The sequence below is a fragment of the Amblyraja radiata genome, chromosome 2, assembly GCF_010909765.2.
Source record: "Amblyraja radiata isolate CabotCenter1 chromosome 2, sAmbRad1.1.pri, whole genome shotgun sequence".
Taxonomy (NCBI): domain Eukaryota; kingdom Metazoa; phylum Chordata; class Chondrichthyes; order Rajiformes; family Rajidae; genus Amblyraja; species Amblyraja radiata.
Genome location: NC_045957.1, coordinates 112,489,241 through 112,511,207, shown reverse-complemented (window position 1 = coordinate 112,511,207; position 21,967 = coordinate 112,489,241).

The following is a 21,967-nucleotide window of genomic DNA, read 5'->3' as shown; positions in this document are numbered from 1 at the left end:
TCCAAAAAGTTGGTAGGCTAATTAGGTTTGGTAAAATTATAAATTGTCCCAGTGTGTACGATAATGCTAGTGTGCGTGGTGATCAGAAAATCATAGGTGATAGGAGGAGAAGTAGGCCATTCGGCCCATCAAGTCCATGAGATGAATAGATTGGGTAGATGCACAGAGTCTCTTGCCCAGAGTAGGGGAATCGAAGGCCAGAGGCCATAGGTTCAGGGTGAGGGGAAAATAATTAATAGGAATCCGAGGGGTAACGTTTTCACACAAAGGGTGGTGGTTGTGTGCAACAAGCTGCCAGAGGAGGTAGTTGAGGCAGGGACTATCCCTTCGTTTCAGAAACAGTTAGACAGGTACTTGGATAGGTCAGGTTTGGAGGGATATGGACCAAGCGCAGGCAGGTGGGACTAGTGTAGCTGGGACATGTTGGCCGGTGTGGGCAAGTTGTGCCGAAGGGCCTGTTTCCACACTATCACTCCGTGACTCTATGATTCTAAGTCTACTCCGCCATTCAATCATGGCTGATCTATCTTTCCCACCTAACCACATAACCTCTGACTACCATGCTAATCAAGAATCTATCTATCTCTGCCTTGGAAATATCTACTGACTTGGCCACCACAGACTTCTGCGGCAAAGAATTCCACAGAATCACCACCCTCTGACTAAAGAAATTTCTCCTCATCTCCTTCCTAAAAGAACGTCCTTTCATTCTGAGGCTATGATGCCTAGTCCTAGTCTCCCCCACTGGTGGAAACAACCCCTCCACATCCACTCCATCCAAGCCTTTCACTATTCACCTCATCTCCTTCCTAAAATTACGTCCTTTGATTCTGAGGCCAACTGGCCTGTTACCAGTCTGTATCTCTAAAGTCTAAAGACAAATTTCTGCCCCGCTCTTTAGTACTCGATTGGATGACTCCTGATTCTGATATATTTGACAGCTGATAAGACCATAAAACAGAGCAGCAGAATTAGGCCATTCATCCCATTGAGTCTACTCCACCAATCAACTATGGCTGATCTACTGTTTAAGAAGGAACTGCAGATGCTGGAAAATCGAAGGTGGACAAAAATGCTGGAGAAACTCAGCGGGTGAGGCAGCATCTATGGAGTGAAGGAAACAGGCAACGTTTCGGGTCGAGACTCTTCTTCAGGCTGATTCCCTTTCAACCACATTCTCCTGCATTCTCCCCGTAACCTTTAATACCCATATTAATCACAAATGATGGATTCATGTACACGCCTCTGGACCATGTGCACGCAGATTAGTTTAATTTTTACACTTACACCGAGCCATTTCTCTTGGCATGTTCGACAGAGACATTGCAAGCCAAAGGGCCTGTTCCTATATTGTACTTTCCAATGTTCTGTGTTTCATGTTCTTTTAGTTTCGAGATTTGTCAACGGAAACAGGCCCTTCGGCCCACCGATTCCGAGCCGACCAGTGATCCCTCCACACTAGCACTATCCTACACACACTAGGGACAATGTGGGAGGAAACTGAAGAACCCGGAGAAAACCGATGTAGGTCACGGGTAGGATGTACAAGCTTCGTACAGACAAGCACCTGTAGTCAGGATGGAACCCGGGTCTCTGGCGCTGTATGGTAGCAACTCTACCGGTATGCCACCGTAACACCCGAATGAGGTTCAAGTCAAGTCAAGTCAAGAGAGTTTATTGTCACGTGTCCCAGATAGGACAATGAAATTCCTGCTTGCTGCAGCACAACACAAATATTGTAAGCAAAAATACAGAACGGTTCAGTTCAATATACACATAAATAAGATGTTGTGACCGGTGGGGTCACAACATCTGAAGCCTGGATCGCCTCGGCGCAGAGGGAGAACAAAGAGGGAAGGGACAGAGACTTTAAGATTTTTGCCTTCCATCATAAGTGAGGAGGTGTTTGGTGAACTCACTGTGGTGGATGTTAAATTTGTGTTGATTGTGTCATTTTTTATTATATGTATGACTGCAGGGAAATGAAATTTCGTTCAGACCGAAAGGTCTGAATGACAAATAAATTCAATTCAATTCAATTAAAGTGCAATAGGCTGATACATTTCAGAGTCTGTTTGATGGCGTGTTTAATAGCCTGATGGCTGTAGGGATGAAGCTGTTCCTGAACCTGGATGTAACGGATCTCAGGCTCCTGTACCTTCTGCCCGATGGTAGCGGAGAGATGAGTGCGTGGCCAGGATGGTGTGGGTCCTTGATGATGTTGTCTACCTTTTTGAATTTGTTGAAAGAAAATGGAGCACAATTTCTTGCTGCCAGCTGGGTTTAACTTCATTGCTGGAACTTTGAGGATATCAGGGGGGGTTGGAAATCTGCATCACTCTGGTTTGAATAACAAACATGACCTCCATGGCCCTGTTCATCTGAATGTTATCTCCTTTCCCAGCATGTCATTGTTGCTATGAATAGCAAGACTTCACTTGTGTACTTGTCTGCCCACATCCTTCGCTTGTGCCTGAGAACAGTTTCGATAACGTCAGACCCTAAGCCGCAATACAAACGCACGGTTGCAGCAGGTGCAGCCTGATATTGCCTTCCCTGCTGCACCGTTGAAGATGCGACTTATCAGGAACAGAGAGCGAGGGTCGGGTGGGGGGGAAGCTGTTCATCAAAAATAGCATTTTCATTTGGGAAAGTGTGTCTGCGTGTGTTTGTGTGTTCATGTGTTTGTGTGTGTTTATACATGTCTGGTGTGTGCATGTGTGCATGCATGTGTGCAGGAGTTTATTGTGAGGTGTGCATATGAGTGTGGGAATTTGTGTGTACGGTTGTGTGTTTGTGACAGTGTGTGTCCATGTGTGCATGTGTTTGTGTGTGTATATGCTTGCATGCTTGTGTGGTTGTTTATTGTGTAGTGTGTATGTGAGTGTCAGGGGTTATGGGGAGAAGGCAGGAGAATGGGGTTAGGAGGGAGAGATAGATCAGCCATGATTGAACTGCAGAGTAGACTTGATGGGCCGAATGGCCTAATTCTGCTCCTATCACTTATGACCTTATGAACTTATGACCTTATGACAGTACACAGAGCACAGAGTCGCCATGTTTATGGCATCCACAAACGTGTCCACAGTTCTTCGCTCTCTAGAGAACGAGAGAGAGAGCAAGGAGAGAGAGAGGAGACGAGAGAGAGGAGAGAGAGAGAGACGAGAGAGAGAGAGAGAGCGAGAGAGAGAGAGAGAGAGAGAGAGAGAGAGAGAGAGAGAGAGAGAGAGAGAGAAAAGACAGAGAAAGAGAAGAGAAAGAGAATGAGAGAGGACGCAACAAGAGAGGAATGCGAGATAGAGAGAGAGAGGAGACGGAGAGGAGAGAGAGAGAGAGAGAGAAGCGGAGAGAGCGCGGAGAGAGGCATCGAGATGCAGAGCGGACGTAGAGAGAGATAGATAGCGATAGCTAGATAGTAGAGATCATTAGCGCAGAGATTCTCTCTCTCTCTCTCTCTCTCTCTCTCTCTCTCTCTCTCTCTCTCTCTCTCACTCTCGCTCACACACCCTCCCTCCTCTCTCTCTCTCTCTCTCTCTCTCTCTCTCTCTCACACACACACACACACACACACAAACTATCATACAAAAGCACACTGTGCACCCACACATACCACTACCATGGGACCACAAGACTGAAAGTTTTAAGGTTGTCATGGAAAAAACCCCGATAGATTAGAATCCCCCGTCAAGGGGAATAGCATCGTTTTTCTAACAAGGCCAAATTGTCAATGTAATGATCATCAATACATTGGTGGATTGCAATGGCCTTGCTTAGCAAAGGACAGACATACTACAGGGAGACTTGGATATCCAATAACTCTTTCACGGGCAATGCTCATGGAGCCAGCACGAGGGGTTGCACGGTGGTGCAGCGGTAGTGTTGCAGTCCCACAGCACCAGAGGCCCGGGTTCGATCCTGACAGCGGGTGCTGTCTGTACCAACTTTGTACTTTCTCCCCGTGACCTGCGTGGGTTTTCTCCAGGTTTGTAGGCTAATTGGCTTGGTATAATTGTAAATTGTCCCTGGTGTGTGTAGGATAGTATTAGTGTGTATGTGAGTGTCAGAGGTTATGGGGAAAAGGCAGGAGAATGGGGTTAGGAGGGAGAAATAGATCAGCCATGATTGAATTGTGGAGTAGACCTGATGGGCCGAATGGCCTAATTCTACTCCTGTCACTTATGATCTTATGACTTAATGTGAGTGCGAGCTTTTATGTGTGGGCATGTGTGTGTGTGTGTGGTGTGTGTATGCATGCATGTGTGTGTGTGTGTGTGTGTGTGTGTTTACTGTGTGGTATGCATGTGAGTGTGGGGATTTGCTTGTCGGCATGTGTGTCTGGTTGTTTGTGTGTGTGGGTGTGCTTGTACATGCTTGTACATGCCTTTATTACTAGTAGGCTAGATTATTGTAACGGTCTCCTTGCAGGTCTTCCGAAAAAACTGTCAGGCAGCTACAGCTTGTTCAGAACGCTGTTGCCAGAGTTCTAACAAAGACCAAAAAATTTGAACACATTACACCAATTCTTAAATCCTTACATTGGCTCCCTGTATGTCAGAGAATTGATTTCAAAATCCTGCTGCTCACCTATAAATCACTACATGGTTTAGGACCAAAGTATATCACTGACATGCTTCCACTATATAAGCCTTCTAGACCGCTAAGATCTTCTGAAACCAATCTGTTAGTGATTCCCAGAGTAAATACAAAACATGGGAAAGCAGGATTTAGTTACTATGCAACAAATAGCTGGAATAAACTTCCTGAAGATTTAAGACTTGCCTCAACTTTGACCACTTTTAAAACAAGACTGAAAACTTTTATGTTTACTTTAGCTTTCAGCTAAATCTTAACTACATTGCACTTTTAACTTTTGCACTTTTTATAATGCATTTTTAATTTTGCTTTTATTTTCTTTTAATTCTTCTATTTTATTTCATTTTATTATTTCATTTTATTGTATGACATGTTTTTATGTGAAGCACTTTGAGTCTGCCTCGTGTATGAAATGTGCTATATAAATAAAGTTGCCTTGCCATGCCTTGCCTTGCCTTGCATGAGTAGTGTGTGTATGTGTGCATGCATGGGTTTTCCTTTGTAGCGTGCGTGTGAGAGTGGACAGTTGTGCGCGGGCATGAGTGTACGGTTGTGTGTGTGTGCATAAGTGGGGTGGGTGCGGGGGATGGGATGACAACACTGAGGTTACATTCAGGAAGGATGTGGAGGCTATGGAAATGGCGTCGAGGAGGTTTACCAGGATGATGCCTGGGGCAGGGGATAATAGCTACAGCGAGAGGTTCTGTAGTCTTGGATTTTTTTTCTGGAATGTCGGAAGCTACAGGGAGACCTGACAGAATTACTGTGTATAAAATTATGAGCGACAAATATATAGGGTAAACAGTCATAACCTTTTTCCCCCAAGATGGAAAAATACAAAATAGAAACATAGAAACATAGAAAACAGGTGCAGGAGTAGGCCATTCGGCTCTTCGAGCCAGCACCGCCAATCAATATGATCATGGCTGATCATCCACAATCAGTACCTCGTTCCCGCTTTCTCCCCATATCCCTTGATTCCATTGTCCTTCAGAGCTATATCTAACTCTGCCTTGAAAACATCCAGTGAATTGGCCTCCACTTTCTTCTGTGGCAGAGAATTCCACAGATTCACAACTCACTGGGTGAAAATGTTTGTCCTCATCTCAGTCCTAAATGGCCTGGTCCTTATTCTTAAACTGTGGGCCCTGGTTCTGGACTTCACCCCAACATCGGGAACATTTTTTCCTGTATCTAGCCTGTCCAATCCCTTAAGAATCTTATATGTTTCTATAAAATATCCTCTCATCCTTCTAAATTCCAGCGAATATAAGCACAGTCGATCCATCCAATCAAATACTAGAGGGCAAAACTTTAATGTGAGAATGCCAAGTTTAAAGGAGATGTGCAGGATAAGTATGTTGTACGGGATGTGGTAAGTGCCTGCAACTCATTGCTGGGGTTGAGGCAGATATGATAGTTCATGTTCATAAGTTCATAAGTGGCATTTAACAGACTTTTAGATAGGCACATGTATATGCAGAGAATGGAGGGATATGGATTATGAACAGGTAGAAAAGAGGTGGTCTTGGCAACATGTTCGGCATAGACAGTGTAGGCCGAAGGGCCCGTTCTTGTGCTGTATAATCTTGATTAGTACGGGTGTCAGAGGTTATGGGGAGAAGGCAGGAGAATGGGGTTAAGGAGATAGATCAGTCATGATTAGCCAGAACTATAATGTTTTATTATTAATGTTTAATGTTTTATGTGCCATTCTTAATTGTTACTGTATGTCCTGTTGTTACTTGCGAGCAGAGCACCAAGGCAAATTCCTTGTATGTGTACATACTTGGCCAATAAACTTGTTCATTCATTCAATGGCGGAGTAGAATTGATGGGCCGAATGGCATAATTCTACTCCAATCACATGATCCTATGATCTTTCGATCTATGTTCTAAGGGGATTATAAATTGATAATGTAAATTATATGGAGCGGTGAGCTGGCTTCATGGAGTCTTGGAGGGATAGAGTGGTACAGCACAGTAACAGGTCCTTCACCTACCATGTTCATGCTTCCTAACCACTGTTCAGGGTCAACCACTGCTTTTCCCGCACCCTTGGTTCCCGTGCCTCACCCGATTATCCGTTTTACTGGATCTACTGAAGGTCACGGCCTCCAAGAGGAGTTGAACAGTTCCCCTCGACCACCGGCGGGGTGAGGGGGGCGAGATACCGGCCTCAAAATTTGGCTATGGGAGCGTATCTGCCGACTCCGGCCGGGCCGGAGTTCCAGAGCCCCGGCCACAGTTTCTGTTCCACCCCCTCTATTGGCCATGCGTTCCAGATGGTGCAGCACGGTGGCACAGCGGAAGAGTTGCTGCCTTACAGCGCCAGGGACCCGGGTTCGATCCTGCCTACAGGCGCTTGTCAGTACGTTCTCCCGTGAACTGCGTGAGTTTTCTCCGGGAGCTCCGGTTTCCTCCCACACTCCAAAGGCGTACAGGTTTGTAGGTTAATTGGCATTGGATTAATTGCCCCTCATAGGATAGAGTTAGTGTGCGGGGATCGCTGGTCAGCGTGGACTCGTTGGGCCGAAGGGTTTTGTTTCAGCACTCTATCTCCAAGCTAAACTAAAAATATCAATTGCGCTCTGCGTAGAAAAAAAAGCAACTCATTTAAACCTCCTTCCTCTTACTTCCTTCCTTACTTCCTCTTCCTCTTGCTTTCGATACCACTACCATGGGACCACAACACTGAAAGATTTAAGGTTGTCATGGAAAACAAAACAACGATAGATTAGAATCCCCCATCAAGGGGAATAGCATCGTTTTTCTAACAAGGCCAAATTGTCAATGTAATGATCTTCAATGCATTGGTGGATTGCAATGGCCTTGCTTAGCAAAGGACAGACATTCTATAGGGAGACTTGGAGACATCCAATAACTCTTTCACGGGCAATGCGCATGGAGCCAGCACAGGGGGCTTGCACGGTGGTGCAGCGGTAGTGTTGCAGTCCCACAGCACCAGAGGCCCGGGTTCGATCCTGACAGCGGGTGCTGTCTGTACCAACTTTGCACATTCTCCCTGTGACCTGCGTGCGTTTTCCCCATGATCTCTGGTCCCCCCCGCCCACCCACACTCCAAAGACATACAGGTTTGTAGGCTAATTGGCTTGGGATAATTGTAAATTGTCCCTGCTGCGTGTGAGATAGTAACTAAACTAAACTAAACTAGGGCGGCACGGTGGCACAGCGGTAGGGTTGCTGCCTTACAGCGCCAGAGACCTGGGTTCGATCCTGATTATGGGTGCTTGTTTGTACACAGTTTTTATACATTCTCCCCATGACCTTTTAGGGAAATCTTTTAGGACCGAGATGAGAAAAACATTTTTCACACAGAGAGTGGTGAATCTCTGGAATTCTCTGCCACAGAAGGTAGTTGAGGCCAGTTCATTGGCTATATTTAAGAGGGAGTTAGATGTGGCCCTTGTGGCTAAAGGGATCAAGGGGTATGGAGAGAAGGCAGGTACGGGATACTGAGTTGGATGATCAGCCATGATCATATTGAATGGCGGTGCAGGCTCGAAGGGCCGAATGGCCTACTCCTGCACCTATTTTCTATGTTTCTATGTTTGACCTGCATGGGTTTTCCCGGGAGCTCTGATTTTCTCCCACACTCCATAAACATACAGGTTTGTAGGCTAATTGGCTTGTTGAAATTGTAAATTGTCCCTAGTGTGTGAGGGATAGTGTTAATGCGCGAGGATCACTGATCAGCACGGTCTCGGTGGGCTGAATGGCCTGTTTCCACGCTGTATCTCGAAAACTAAAACTAAACTGATAAACGTTTCCTCGTGGTCACCCATCTACTCTCTGCCGACGCCTCAGGTGTCAACACCTCACTCTAACACCTCGTACACCCAGTACTAAAGCTGTCTTTTTCTTCTTGCGAATTAAACATAAACCAAAGGAATAGTTAGATCTCAAGCCGGGCGTTGAGCAGTCAGGTTGTTGTCTCTGCGTCAATGTCTGCCAGGCCCTGAGCTCCATTTGGTGGGTGGTAGCGCGGGCACCCAGAGATGACATGGTTGGCTCTCTGTTGTTCTGCTCCGCATTCACAGGCTGGGCTCTGGCTCCCCATCTCAACATGCTGGCATTGAAATGCCCAACTCCAGTATGAATGCTGCGTGGAATGAGTGTTATCAAAAGATGCGTTGCTGAAGGTACTTCAGTGCATAGCTTCTTGAGGACCGAAACGTGCCTTGTCGATGCCAGAAATCTTTGGCTCCTTCTTTAATCTCTAAAAGGTCCACTAGGGGCGCCGCATTGATGGCAGCCTCTGCCTACAGTCTGTCTGTTTTTCTATCTTTTTTTAATTTTTAGTCTGTTTTAAAAGTGTGTTTTGGAGATTTCTTTCATTTTTCTATGTGGGGGAGGGGGGTAGGATAAGGAGGAATCTGTTGTCCCAGTCACTTCCTGGTGAGGTTGTGACTATTTTCCGAGTCGCGTCCTCGACCCCCTCCTCGCAGCCTACCACCGGGATTGGAGCGGCCTTTCCTGCCGGGGACCTGGACCAGGGCTTCAGCGGCGGCGGCGCAGCACTGGATTCACCGCGGAGCGGGTGATGCCTACCTGGATCGCCGTTTGAAGCTCTGGAGTGCTGGGCCTGATGCATCAACATCTCGTAACTGGGGTTTGGAGAGCTCCCAGCGCGGGCGGGGCTGACCAACATCGAGGAGTCCTAGGACCCTTTGCCGAGGGCCGCCAGAGTTGAATCTCCATCCAGCGCGGCCTGTGGTCTTCGGGAGCCGCGGACTCCGGTAGGAAGTGGCCGATTCGGATGTCCAAGCCGTTGAGGTGGTTCTCCAATTCCGACGTCGGAGTTCCAGCATCCCGGCGGGAGGGCCTGAACATCGGGCCGCCCGTGGCTGCGACTGCGAGGGGTTTGGGAGGCCCTGACAACGGGTGAACAACGGAGGACAACGGAGGAGGATGACTGAATTTTATAGCCTTCCCGCACAGTGGGAAACTTTGATTCCGTTGTGTGGGGATGTCTGTGTTAAAGTCTATCGTGTTCTGTGCTCTTTATTATTCGTATGGCTGTATGGTGACCACACATTTCACTGTACCAATAGGTACATGTGACAAATAAATGTATCTTGTATCTTGTAATTACATTTCACTTCAGCAAGGAAGGACTTTAACAAGCAAGGACTGAGCAATAATTTAGCCCCACGATTGGGACGTCTTTCCTTGGAAGCAAAACCACATTTAATATGATTCCCACCACTTTTACAAGGAGTCCTCGAGAACCTCATGAACATTTTATGACTTTGGTGCATAATGCACTATAACAGTGTTTAGCTGGAAGCGTTGACACTTTGTGAAAAGATTGCCAATACTGTCCATGGCCTTTGTGAAATGGAGGTGAGAATGTGAAAAATTGGTTGCAGATCAGCAGTTTCATTTTCCCTTCCTCCCCCTCGAGACTAGACCCTTGTTCTCAGCTACAGTGTCCAAACTTTATAGAGTCTAGAGATACAGCATGGAAATAGGCCCTTCGACCCACCGAGTGCGCACCGACCAGCGATCCCTGCACATTAACGCTATCTATACACACAAGAGCCAAGTTACACTTATACCAAGCCAGTTAACCTACAAACCTGTACGTCTTTGGAGTGTGGGTGGCAACCGAAGATCTCGGAGAAAACACACGCAGGTCACGGAGAGAACGTACAAACTCCATACAGACAGCGCCCGTAGTCGGGATCGAATGGCCTCCTCCAGCACCTATTTTCTATAACCATATAACCATATAACAATTACAGCACGGAAACAGGCCATCTCGGCCCTACAAGTCCGTGCCGAACAACTTTTTTCCCTTAGCCCCACCTGCCTGCACTCATACCATAACCCTCCATTCCCTTCTCATCCATATGCCTATCCAATTTATTTTTAAATGATACCAACGAACCTGCCTCCACCACTTCCACTGGAACATCATTCCACACCGCTACCACTCTCTGAGTAAAGAAGTTCCCCCTCATGTTATCCCTAAACTTCTGTCCCTTAATTCTGAGGTCATGTCCTCATGTTTGAATCTTCCCTATTCTCAAAGGGAAAAGCTTGTCCACATCAACTCTGTCTATCCCTCTCATCATTTTAAAGACCTCTATCAAGTCCCCCCTTAACCTTCTGCGCTCCAGAGAATAAAGACCTAACTTATTCAACCTTTCTCTGTAACTTAGTTGTTGAAACCCAGGCAACATTCTAGTAAATCTCCTCTGTACTCTCTCTATTTTGTTGACATCCTTCCTATAATTGGGCGACCAAAATTATACACCATACTCCAGATTTGGTCTCACCAATGCCTTGTACAATTTTAACATTACATCCCAGCTTCTATACTCAATGCACTGATTTAAAAAGGCTAGCATACCAAAAGCTTTCTTTACCACTCTATCTATATGAGATTCCACCTTCAAGGAACTATGCACGGTTATTCCCAGATCCCTCTGTTCAACTGTATTCTTCAATTCCCTACCATTTACCATGTACGTCCTATTTTGATTTGTCCTGCCAAGGTGTAGCACCTCACATTTATCAGCATTAAACTCCATCTGCCATCTTTCAGCCCATTCTTCCAAATGGCCTAAATCACTCTGTAGACTTTGGAAATCCTCTTCATTATCCACAACACCCCCTATCTTGGTATCATCTGCATACTTACTAATCCAATTTACCACACCTTCATCCAGATCATTGATGTACATGACAAACAACAAAGGACCCAACACAGATCCCTGAGGCACCCCACTAGTCACCTGCCTCCAACCCGACAAACAGCCATCCACCATTACCCTCTGTCTTCTCCCATTCAGCCACTGTTGAATCCATCTTGCTACTCCTGCATTTATACCCAACAGTTGAACCTTCTTAACCAACCTTCCATGAGGAACCTTGTCAAAGGCCTTACTGAAGTCCATATAGACAACATCCAATGCTCTACCCTCGTCAATTTCCGTAGTAACCTCTTCAGAAAATTCAAGAAGATTAGTCAAACATGACCTTCTAGGAACAAATCCATGTTGACTGTTCCTAATCAGACCCTGTTTATCCAGATGCTTATATATATTATCTCTAAGTATCTTTTCCATTAATTTGCCCACCACTGAAGTCAAACTAACAGGTCTATAATTGCTAGGTTTACTCTTAGAACCCTTTTTAAACAATGGAACAACATGCGCCGTACGCCAATCCTCGGGGACTATTCCCGTTTCTAATGACATTTGAAATATTTCTGTCATAGCCCTGGCTATTTCTACACTAACTTCCCTCAATGTCCTAGGGAATATCCTGTCAGGACCTGGAGACTTATCCACTTTTATATTTTTCAAAAGTGTGAGTACTTCTTTAACTTTGAAACTCATAGTATCCATAGCTATTCTACTAGTTTCCCTTACCTCACATAATTCAATATCCTTCTCCTTGGTGAATACCGAAGAAAATAAATTGTTCAATATCTCCCCATCTCTTTTGGCTCTGCAGATAGCTGTCCACTCTGTCTCTCCAATGGACCAATTTTATCCCTCGTTATCCTTTTGCTATTAATATAGCTGTAGAAACCCTTTGGATTTACTTTCACCTTACTTGCCAAAGCAACCTCATATCTTCTTTTAGCTTTTCTAATTGTTTTCTTAAGATTCTTTTTACATTCCTTATACTCCTCAAGCACCTCATTTACTTCATGCTGCCTATAATTATTGTAGATCTCCCTCTTTTTCCGAACAAGATGTCCAATTTCTCTTGAAAACCAGGGCTGTTTCCAATTTTTACTGTTTCCTTTCAACCGAACAGGAACATAAAGATTCTGTACTCTTAAAATTTCCCCTTTAAATGTCCTCCATTTCTCTTCTACATCCTTCCCATAAAACAAAATGTCCCAGTTCACTCCTTTTAAATCCTTTCACATCTCCTCAAAGTTAGCCTTTCTCCAATCAAAAATCTCAACCCTAGGTCCAGTTCTGACCCTCTCCATAATTATATTGAAACTAATGGTATTGTGATCACTGGACCCGAAGTGCTCCCCAACGCATACCTCCGCCACCTGTCCCTTCTCATTTCCTAACAGGAGGTCCAGCACTGCCCCTCCTCTAGTAGGTACCTCTATGTATTGCTGTAAAAAACTATCCTGCACACATTTTACAAACTCAAAACCATCCAGCCCATTACAGAATGTGTTTCCCAGTCTATGTGTGGAAAGTTGAAATCTCCCACAATCACTACCTTGTGCTTACTACTAATATCTGCTATCTCCTTACATATTTGCTCTTCCAATTCTCGTTCCCCATTTGGCGGTCTATAATACACCCCTATAAGTGTTGCTACACCTTTCCCACTTCTCAGTTCCACCTAAATAGCCTCCCTAGATGAGCCCTCTAATCTATCCTGCCAAAGCACTGCTGTAATAACTTCCCTGACTAGCAATGCAACACCTCCACCTCTTGCCCCTCCAACTCTATCACACCTGAAGCAACGAAATCCTGGAATATTTAGTTTCCAATCACCAATCACAGCCCTCCTGCAACCATGTTTCACTGATCGCCACAACATCATACTTCCAGGTGTCTATCCAGACTCTAAGCTCATCCACCTTTCTTACAATGCTCCTAGCATTAAAATATACACATTTAAGAAACCCCCCGCCTCTTATTCTCTGTTTATTTCCTTTTTTTTCTTTCTCCTCTTGTGTCCGAGTGCTTCCCTTTTCTGCTTCCTGCCTCCCATTCTGTCTACTATCTTTCTCTATTTGAGTCCCTCGCCCCAACCATTCTAGTTTAAAGTCTCCCCAGTAGCCTTTGCAAATTTCCCCGCCAGGATATTGGATCAAGTGCAACCCATCCTTTCTGTACAGGTCCCACCTTCCTATGTTTCTATGTTTCCACTTGCTAACAACTTGTCTCAGTTCTAAATGGCTTACCCCTTATTCTTAAACTGTGGCCCCTAGTTCTGGACTCCCCCAACATCGGGAACATGTTTCCTGCCTCTAGCGTGTCCAAACCTTTAACAATCTTATATGTTTCAATAAGATACCCTCTCGTCCTTCTAAACTCCAGAATGTACAAGCCCAGCCGCTTCTTTCTCTCAGCATATGACAGTCCTTCCATCCCGGGAATGAACCTTGTAAACCTACGCTGCACTCCCTCAATAGCAAGAATGTCCTTCTTCAAATTAGGGGACCAAAACTGCACACAATACTTCAGGTGTGGTCTCACTAGGGCCCTGTACAACTGCAGAAGGACCTCTTTGCTCCTATACTCCACTCCTCTTGTTATAAAGGCCGACATACCATTCACTTTCTTCACTGCCTGCTGTACCTGCATGCTTACTTTAATAGACTGATGAACAAGGACCCCCAGATCCCGTTGTACTACCCCTTTTCCCAACTTGACGCCATTTAGATAGTAATCTGCCTTCCAGTTTTTGATACCAAAGTGGATAACCTCACATTTATCCACATTAAACTTCATCTGACCATCCCCCCCCCCCCCCCCCAATAGTGTGCAAGAGCTTGGGCAGAGGAGTGATACATCAAAGACTGTATCACTGATTAATGCCCAGGACAGTGCCAGGAGCAGTGTTGCTGACAACATACTTCAGCCCAGGATTAATGTACTTTCCTCAGCTACATTGCCATTGCCTAATGGGGTGGGAGAGGAATTTCCCAGGTTTCTCCATCAATTTATTTTTAAAAAACAACTATTTCTTGGTTCCCCTCTTGCTGTATATATCTTGTGCTGCTGATTGCACAAGCAAGTAACAGAGGAGGAGGAGCCATCTTGGTGAACGGCTGCTAGCAGCAGCCGTCCGTCTTAAATTCGTTTTTTTTTTAGTTTTTAGTGAGTCCTGTTTTTTGTTTGTAGGGGATATGGTCTTTTAATGTGGGGGGGTAGATGTTACTTTATTTATAGGTCCCTACCTGGTCGGTGTGGCAGCCTTTTTTCCGGGCTGCCCGTCGACCCGTCGTCGTGGCCTACCAGCGGGCTTGGAGCGCCGTTTCTTGGCGGGTACCACCCAGCACCTCGGCCTGCGTGGCGGCACTGCATTGGAGCGCTGGAGCGCTGGAGCGGAGCGGAGCGGGCGATGCCTTGCCTGGGTCGCCGCGCTGGAGCTCTGGCGAGCTGGACCGCCGTGAGCAACATCTCCGGGCTGCGGGTTTGCGGAGCGGAGAGGCGGCGTGCGGAGAGACGGCGTGCGTAGAGGCGGCAAGGCGGCAGTGAGGAGAGCGGGCGCCGACTTTTTCATCTGGAGCCTAGGAGCGCCAAACCGACGCGGCCTTGTCGGCTTCGGCAGCCGCGGGCTCCAACCAAGAAGCGGCCATTCCAAGTGGCCCAGCCGCCGAAAGGACTCTCCCGACGCCGGGGCAAGACCACCCGGTGAGAACGGCCAGGGACATCGGGCCTCCGTAGAGGCAACTGCGGTGGCCCCAATAGGCCTGACTTTGGGGTGAACATGGGGTGGGGACTGGACATTGTGCCTTCCTCCACAGTGCTATCCACTGTGGGGGGATGATTTTTTTTGTCTAACTGTAGTCCTGTAGGCCTGTGTCCAAGATGGCTGCCGTGAAGAGAGAGTGGACGCTGGCACGATTTGGTTGCCGCTGCTCTCTCTTCACACTGTGTTTTTGATTTTCTGTTTTTGGATTGAATTCTGTTTTTAATTTGTGTCATTGTGATGTCTTTAATTACTTGTTTTACTCCGATTATATGTTTTTATTCCGATTACTATGTAAGGTGTCCTTGAGATGTATGAAAGGCGCCCATTAAATAAAATTTATTATTATTATTATTAAGCAGAGCTACCAACAGAAAATACTTCACTGGAGGCAGTGAATGGAATTCTCTGCCGCAGAAGTGGAATTCTCTGCCACAGAAGGCAGTGGAGGTCAATTCACTGGATGTTTTCAAATGAGAGTTAGATATAGCTCTGAGGGCTAATGGAATCAAGGGATAAGGGGAGAAAACAGGAACGGGGCACTAATTTTGGATGATCAGCCACGATCATACTAGATGGTGGTACTGGCTCGATGGGACGAATGTTTCTATGTTTCTAACTCTCAACTAAGTGGCAAGTATCTGGTACAACAACACACCACGTAATGCACTTGTATACCCTATACTGATATATTTCATGTTCATATGTTATACGAGCAGAATTAGGCCATTGGACCCATCAAGTCTACTCCACCATTCAATCATGACTGATCTATCTTTCCCTCTCAACCCCGTTCTCCTACCTTCTCTCAATTCTTGTGCTGCGTTCTAGATTATATGTTAAAATGTTCCTATATTTATATTGAACCAGCCTACCACAATTAGTGAGCAGACCTGAACTACTATCTACCTCACTGGGGACCCTCGGAATATCCTTGACTGTACTTTACTAGCTTTATCTTGCACTAACCGTTATTCACGTTATTCCCTTTACCATGTCATAGAGACTTAGAATGATACAGTGTGGAAACAGGCTCTTCAGCCCAACTTGCCCACACTGCCAACATGTCCCAGCTACACTAGTCCTACCTGCCCGCATTTAGTCCATATCCCTCCAAACATGTCCTATCCATGCACCTGTCTAACTGTTTCTTAAACGTTTGGATAGTCCCAGCCCCAACTACCTCCTCTGGCAGCTTGTTCCATACACCCACCACCCTTGTGTGAAAAAGGTACCCCTCAAGGGATATGGTGTCAGGGGATATGGGGAGAAGGCAGGAATGGGGTACTGATTGGGGATGATCAGCCATGATCACATTGAATGGCGGCGCTGGCTCAAAGGGCCGAATGGCCTACTCCTGCACCCATTGTCTATTGTCTCAGATTCCTATTAAATCTTTTCCTCTTCACCTTGAACCTATGTCCTCTGGTACTCGATTCCCCTACTCTGCGCAAGGGTTTCCCGATCTATTCCTCTCATGATTTTATACACCTCTAAAAGATCACCCCTCATCCTCCTGCACTCCTAGGAATGGAGACCCAGCCTACTCAACCTCTCCCTGTAGCTTTTGTATATTTATTGTCTTTCCGCTGGCTGGTTAGCACGCAACGAAAGCTTTTCACTGTACCTCATGACAAACTAAACTTAACTAAAACACAACTAATCAAGGGGCTATAGGGAGAGACGAACATGAAACAATCATGATTGTGTGTGATATAGGCATACTGTTGGGACTAAACACCGACAAGTCTCTGGAATTGATTACCTGCAGCCTATATCGTTACAGATATAGTGAATGTGTTATTTGCCAAAATACCTTCAAAACATCCTTGAGGATAGAAAACACAAAACGCTACTATATAAGAAAAGGGAAGGACTATAAAGAATACAGGAAACTATAAGTTAGTTAGCCTACGCCATCATTGGAATTCGTTGGAATGAAATTCACCATAGAAAGCATTTTATCGGGATGCATCACAGCTTGGTTTGGGAACAGCTCCATCCAAGACGGCAAGAAATTGCAGCGAATTGTGGACGTAGCCCAGACCGTCACACAACCCAACCTCCCTTCTATTGACTCCATTTATACCTCACGCTGCCTCGGCAAAGCCAGCAGCATAATCAAGGATGAGTTGCACCCCAGCCACTCCCTCTTCTCCCCTCTCCCATCAGGCAAAGTGTATAGAAGTGTGAAAACGCACACCTCCAGATTAGACAATAGACAATAGACAATAGACAATAGGTGCAGGAGTGGGCTATTCTGCCCTTCGAGCCAGCACCACCATTCAATGTGATCATGGCTGATCATCCCCAATCAGTACCCCATTCCTGCCTTCTCCCCATATCCTCTGATTCCGCTATCTTTAAGAGCCCTATCTAGCTCTCTCTTGAAAGTATCCAAAGAACCGGCCTCCACCGCCCTCTGAGGCAGAGAACTCCACAGACTCACCACTCTCTGTGTGAAAAAGTGTTTCCAAATCTCCGTTCTACATGGCTTACTCCTTATTCTTAAACAGTGGCCCTGGTTCTGGACTCCCCCAACATCGGCAACATGTTTCCTGCCTCTAGCGTGTCCCAACCCTTAATAATCTCATATGTTTCAATAAGATCTCCTCTCATCCTTCTAAACTCCAGAGTATACAAGCCCAGCCGCTCCATTCTCTCAGCATCCCGGGAATTAATCTTGTAAACCTATGCTGTACTCCCTCAATAGCAAGAATGTCCTTCCTCAAATTCGGGGAACAAAACTGTACAAAATACTCCAGGTGTGGTCTCACTAAGGCCCTATACAACTGCAGGGACAGTTTCTTCCCAGCTGTTATCAAGCAACTGAATCAACCTACCACAACCAGAGAGCACTTCCTGAACTGCTGTCTTCCTCTTTGATGACCCTTGGAATATATTTGATCGGTCTTGGATGGCTTTACCTTGTACTAGACGTTAATCCATAATCATGTATCTATACAATGTTAATGGATTTTTCTTGTCTTTCTGCTGGCTGGTTCACACGCAACAAAAAGCTTTTCACTGTACCTCGGTACAGATAACCTTTGTGAATGGGGCGGGACAGTGTTGCAGTGCTCCCTGCTGCCTTGCAGCACCGGAGAACCGGTTTTGATCCTGAACACGGGTGCTGTCTGTACAGAGTTTGCACATTCTCCCCGTGAACCACGTGGGTTTTCTCCAGGAGCTCTGGTTTCCTCCAACTCTCCAAAGACATGCAGGTTTTGTAGATTAATTGGCTTTAGTACAATTGTAGATTGGCACTAGTGTGTGTGGGATAGTGTTTGTGTGCGGGGATCGCTGGTTGACGTGGACTCGGTGGGTTGAAGGCCCTGTTTCCACGCTGCAGCTCTAAAACTATCTCTAAAAATCCCCGCATACATTAACACTATCCTACACACACTTGGGACAATTTACACATACACCACGCCAATTAACCTACATACCTCCACGTCTTTGGAGTGTGGGAGGAAACCAAAGATCTCGGAGAAAACCCACGTGGTCATGGGGAGAACGTACAAACCTACCTTTATAATGACATGAATGTCACAACTAAATGAGCTAGATAATACCTCTGGAGTATATCAGAAAGCCACATTCTTTCATTCTACCATTGGCTGGAATGAAAGCCTGCATGGGACAGCAAAGCATTAGGGTTTAAGATAGTTGGGGGTTTGGGTTTATTGGAACGACTGGGCTTGTATTCACTGGAATTCAGAAGGATAAGAGGGGATCTTATCGAAACATGTAATTATAATCATGACTGACCTATCTCTCCTTCCTTAACCCCATTCTCCTGCCTTCTCCCCATAACCTCTGACACCCGTACTAATGAAGATCATACAGCACAAGAATGAGCCCTTCGGCCTACACTGTCTGTGCCGAACATGTTGCCAAGACCACCTCTTTTCTACCTGTTCATAATCCATATCCCTCCATTCCCTGCATATACATGTGCCTATCTAAAAGTCTGTTAAATGACACTTATGAACTTATGAACATGAACTATCATATCTGCCTCAACCCCAGCAATGCGTTGCAGGCACTTACAACATCCCGTACAACATACTTACCCCGCACATCTCCTTTAAACTTGGCCCTTCTCACATTAAAGTTTTGCCCTCTAGTATTTGATTGGATGGATCGACTGTGCTTATATTCACTGGAATTTAGAAGGATGAGGGGAGATCTTATAGAAACATATAAAATTCTTGAAGGATTGGACAGGCTAGATACAGGAAAAAATGTTCCCGATGTTGGGGGTGTCCAGAACCAGGGGTCACAGTTTAAGAATAAGGGGTCGGCCATTTAGGACTGAGATGAGGACAAACGTTTTCACCCAGAGAATTGGGAATCTGTGGAATTCTCTGCCACAGAGGCCAATTCACTGGATGTTATCAAGAGAGAGTTAGATATAGCTCTTAGGGCTAATGGAATCAAGGGATATGGGGAGAAAGCAGGAACGGGGCACTGATTTTGAATGATCAGCCGTGATCATATTGAATGGCAGTTCTGGCTTGAAGGGCCGAATGGCCTACTCCTGCATCCATTTTCTATGTTTCTAGTTTAAGATAATTCTCCTACTCCCCATTTAGCAGCTATTTCTGTGCTGTTTGCTCTGGTGAATGTGTTATTAAAATGAGTTTGATTTCTCCAGGTGAATGTAATCAAGCACAAGCCTCTGGCGAAGATTAGAATCCCAAACCTGACATTAATCTTTGTTAATATCATCGTAAAGGGTCAACGATCAGGATTTCTATGTAAACACGAGTGAGGCCACACTTTGAGCATTGTGCTTCGTGTTGTTTGCCCTGCTTCAGAAAATATGCTGTTGAGCTGCAAAGGGTACGGGAGAATTTATGAGCATGTTGCCAGGACTTATGGGCCTGAGCTACAATATAGAGAGTGACTGGGCAGTAGGAAGGAATTGCAGATGCTGGTTCACCTCTTAGTATCTTTGCCATCACTTTGCTCCATATCCCTTTATTTCTATCAAAACTGTGACCTGTCAATGGTGTAAGAAGAAAGTACTGATGCTAGTTCACACAAAATGCTGGGGTAACTCAATGGCACAGGCAGCATCTCTGGAGAAAATAAATATGTGACGTTTCAGGTCGGGTTTCGTGTCAAGACCCTTCTTCAGACTGCAAGTCAGGGTAGAGAGAAACTGGAGGTATGAAAAGGTACAAAGAACAAAGGAAGGAAAGGTATGCCAAAGGACAAATCAAAGCCAGCACCGATGATCAAGGAAAGGTGGAGCCCACAATAATCCATTGTTGGATGTGGAAAAAGTGGTAACAAGGAGATGTGAACAGTGAAACTAAGCAGGACGACAATGAAACTAGTACGATGACTAGGGTGGAGATGAGAGGAAAAACCATGGTTTACCTGAAATTTAAGTTAGAATGAAATTAGAATTATTGCACATTTTCCCTGTGGCCGCATGGATTTCTCCTCGGTCCATTGGTTTCCTCTCACATCCCAAAGTTGTGCTAGTTGGCAGGTTAACAGGCCACTGCAATTGCCCCTACTGTACAGGCAACATGGTAGCATTGGGAAGATTGGAGGGTGTTGTTGTGAATGTGGGTTTGGTGTGGGATACTTGTAAGTGGATGTGTCATAGGACTCTTTGGGTCGATGAGCCCATTTCTTTTCTCTCTGTGACTCCAAAGTACTGCCCAGGTGATTCAATTCTATTATGCAGGACAATTGGTGGCAGAACATTTTAATGTGTTTAAATGGAGGGTGATATGCAAGGCGAAGGGAATACATGCGATTGGAACTAAGATGAGAGGTGAGAGAAACCAGAGAGACCTACGCGTTCAACTATCTCTGACTGGATAATCTTAAGGTCATGTGATAGGAGTAGAATTAGGTCATTCGGCCTATCAAATCTACTCCGCCATTCAATCATGGCTGATCTACCTCTCCCTCCGAACCCCATTCTCCTGCTTTCTCCCCATATACTCTGACACCCGTACTAATCAAGAATCTATCTATCTCTGCCTTAAATATATCCACTGACTTTGCCTCCACAGCCTTCTGTAGCAAAGAATTCCACAGATTCACTACCCTCTGACTAAAACAATTCCTCCTCATCTCCTTCCTAACCAAACGTCCTTTAATTCTGAGGCCGAGTGGCCTGTTTCCATACAGTATCTCTGAAGTCTAAAAACAAATTTCCGCCCTGCTCTTTCGTTCTCGATTGGATGACTCCTGATTCTTTGATATCATTGACAGCTAAGACCAGGAAACATAGCAGCAGTATTAGGCCATTCTGCCCATCAAGTTCGACTCGGCCATTCAATCAAGGCTGATCTTCTATTCCCTTTCAACCCCATTCACCTGCCTTCTCATTGCTGCCAGCGTGTAGGCACAAAGCACAATCATTTGAAGGTTACCTGAAGGAGAATTCTCCATACTGGTGCTCCGCAAGTATGTGTTAATAGTCCTCTACTATACCCCCGACATACTCACAACTGAGCGGCCAAATTCTGTTTAACCATCAACAAGTTTCCAGATGACACCATTTTCAAAGATCGCAGAGTCTTACAACATGGAAACAGGCTCTTTGGCCGAACTTGCCCACACCACCCTACATGTCCCTTCTGCACAGTCCCCACCAGCCTGCGTTTGACCCATAACCTTCTCAACCTATCCTATCCATGAACCTGTCCAAATGTTTTTGAAACAAACAGAGTCTCTTGCCCAGAGCAGCGGAATCAAGAACCAGAGGACCGAGGTTTAAGTTTAGGGGTTGGGGGGGGGGGGGGGGGGGGGTAGTTTAATAGGAACCTGAGGGCTAACGTTTCCACAGAAAGGGTGGTGGGTGTATGGAACGAACTGCCGGAGGTAGCTGAGGTAGGTACCATCACAACATTTAGATGTGTACGTGGATAGGACAGGTTTGGAGGGATATTGGCCAAATGCAGCAGCT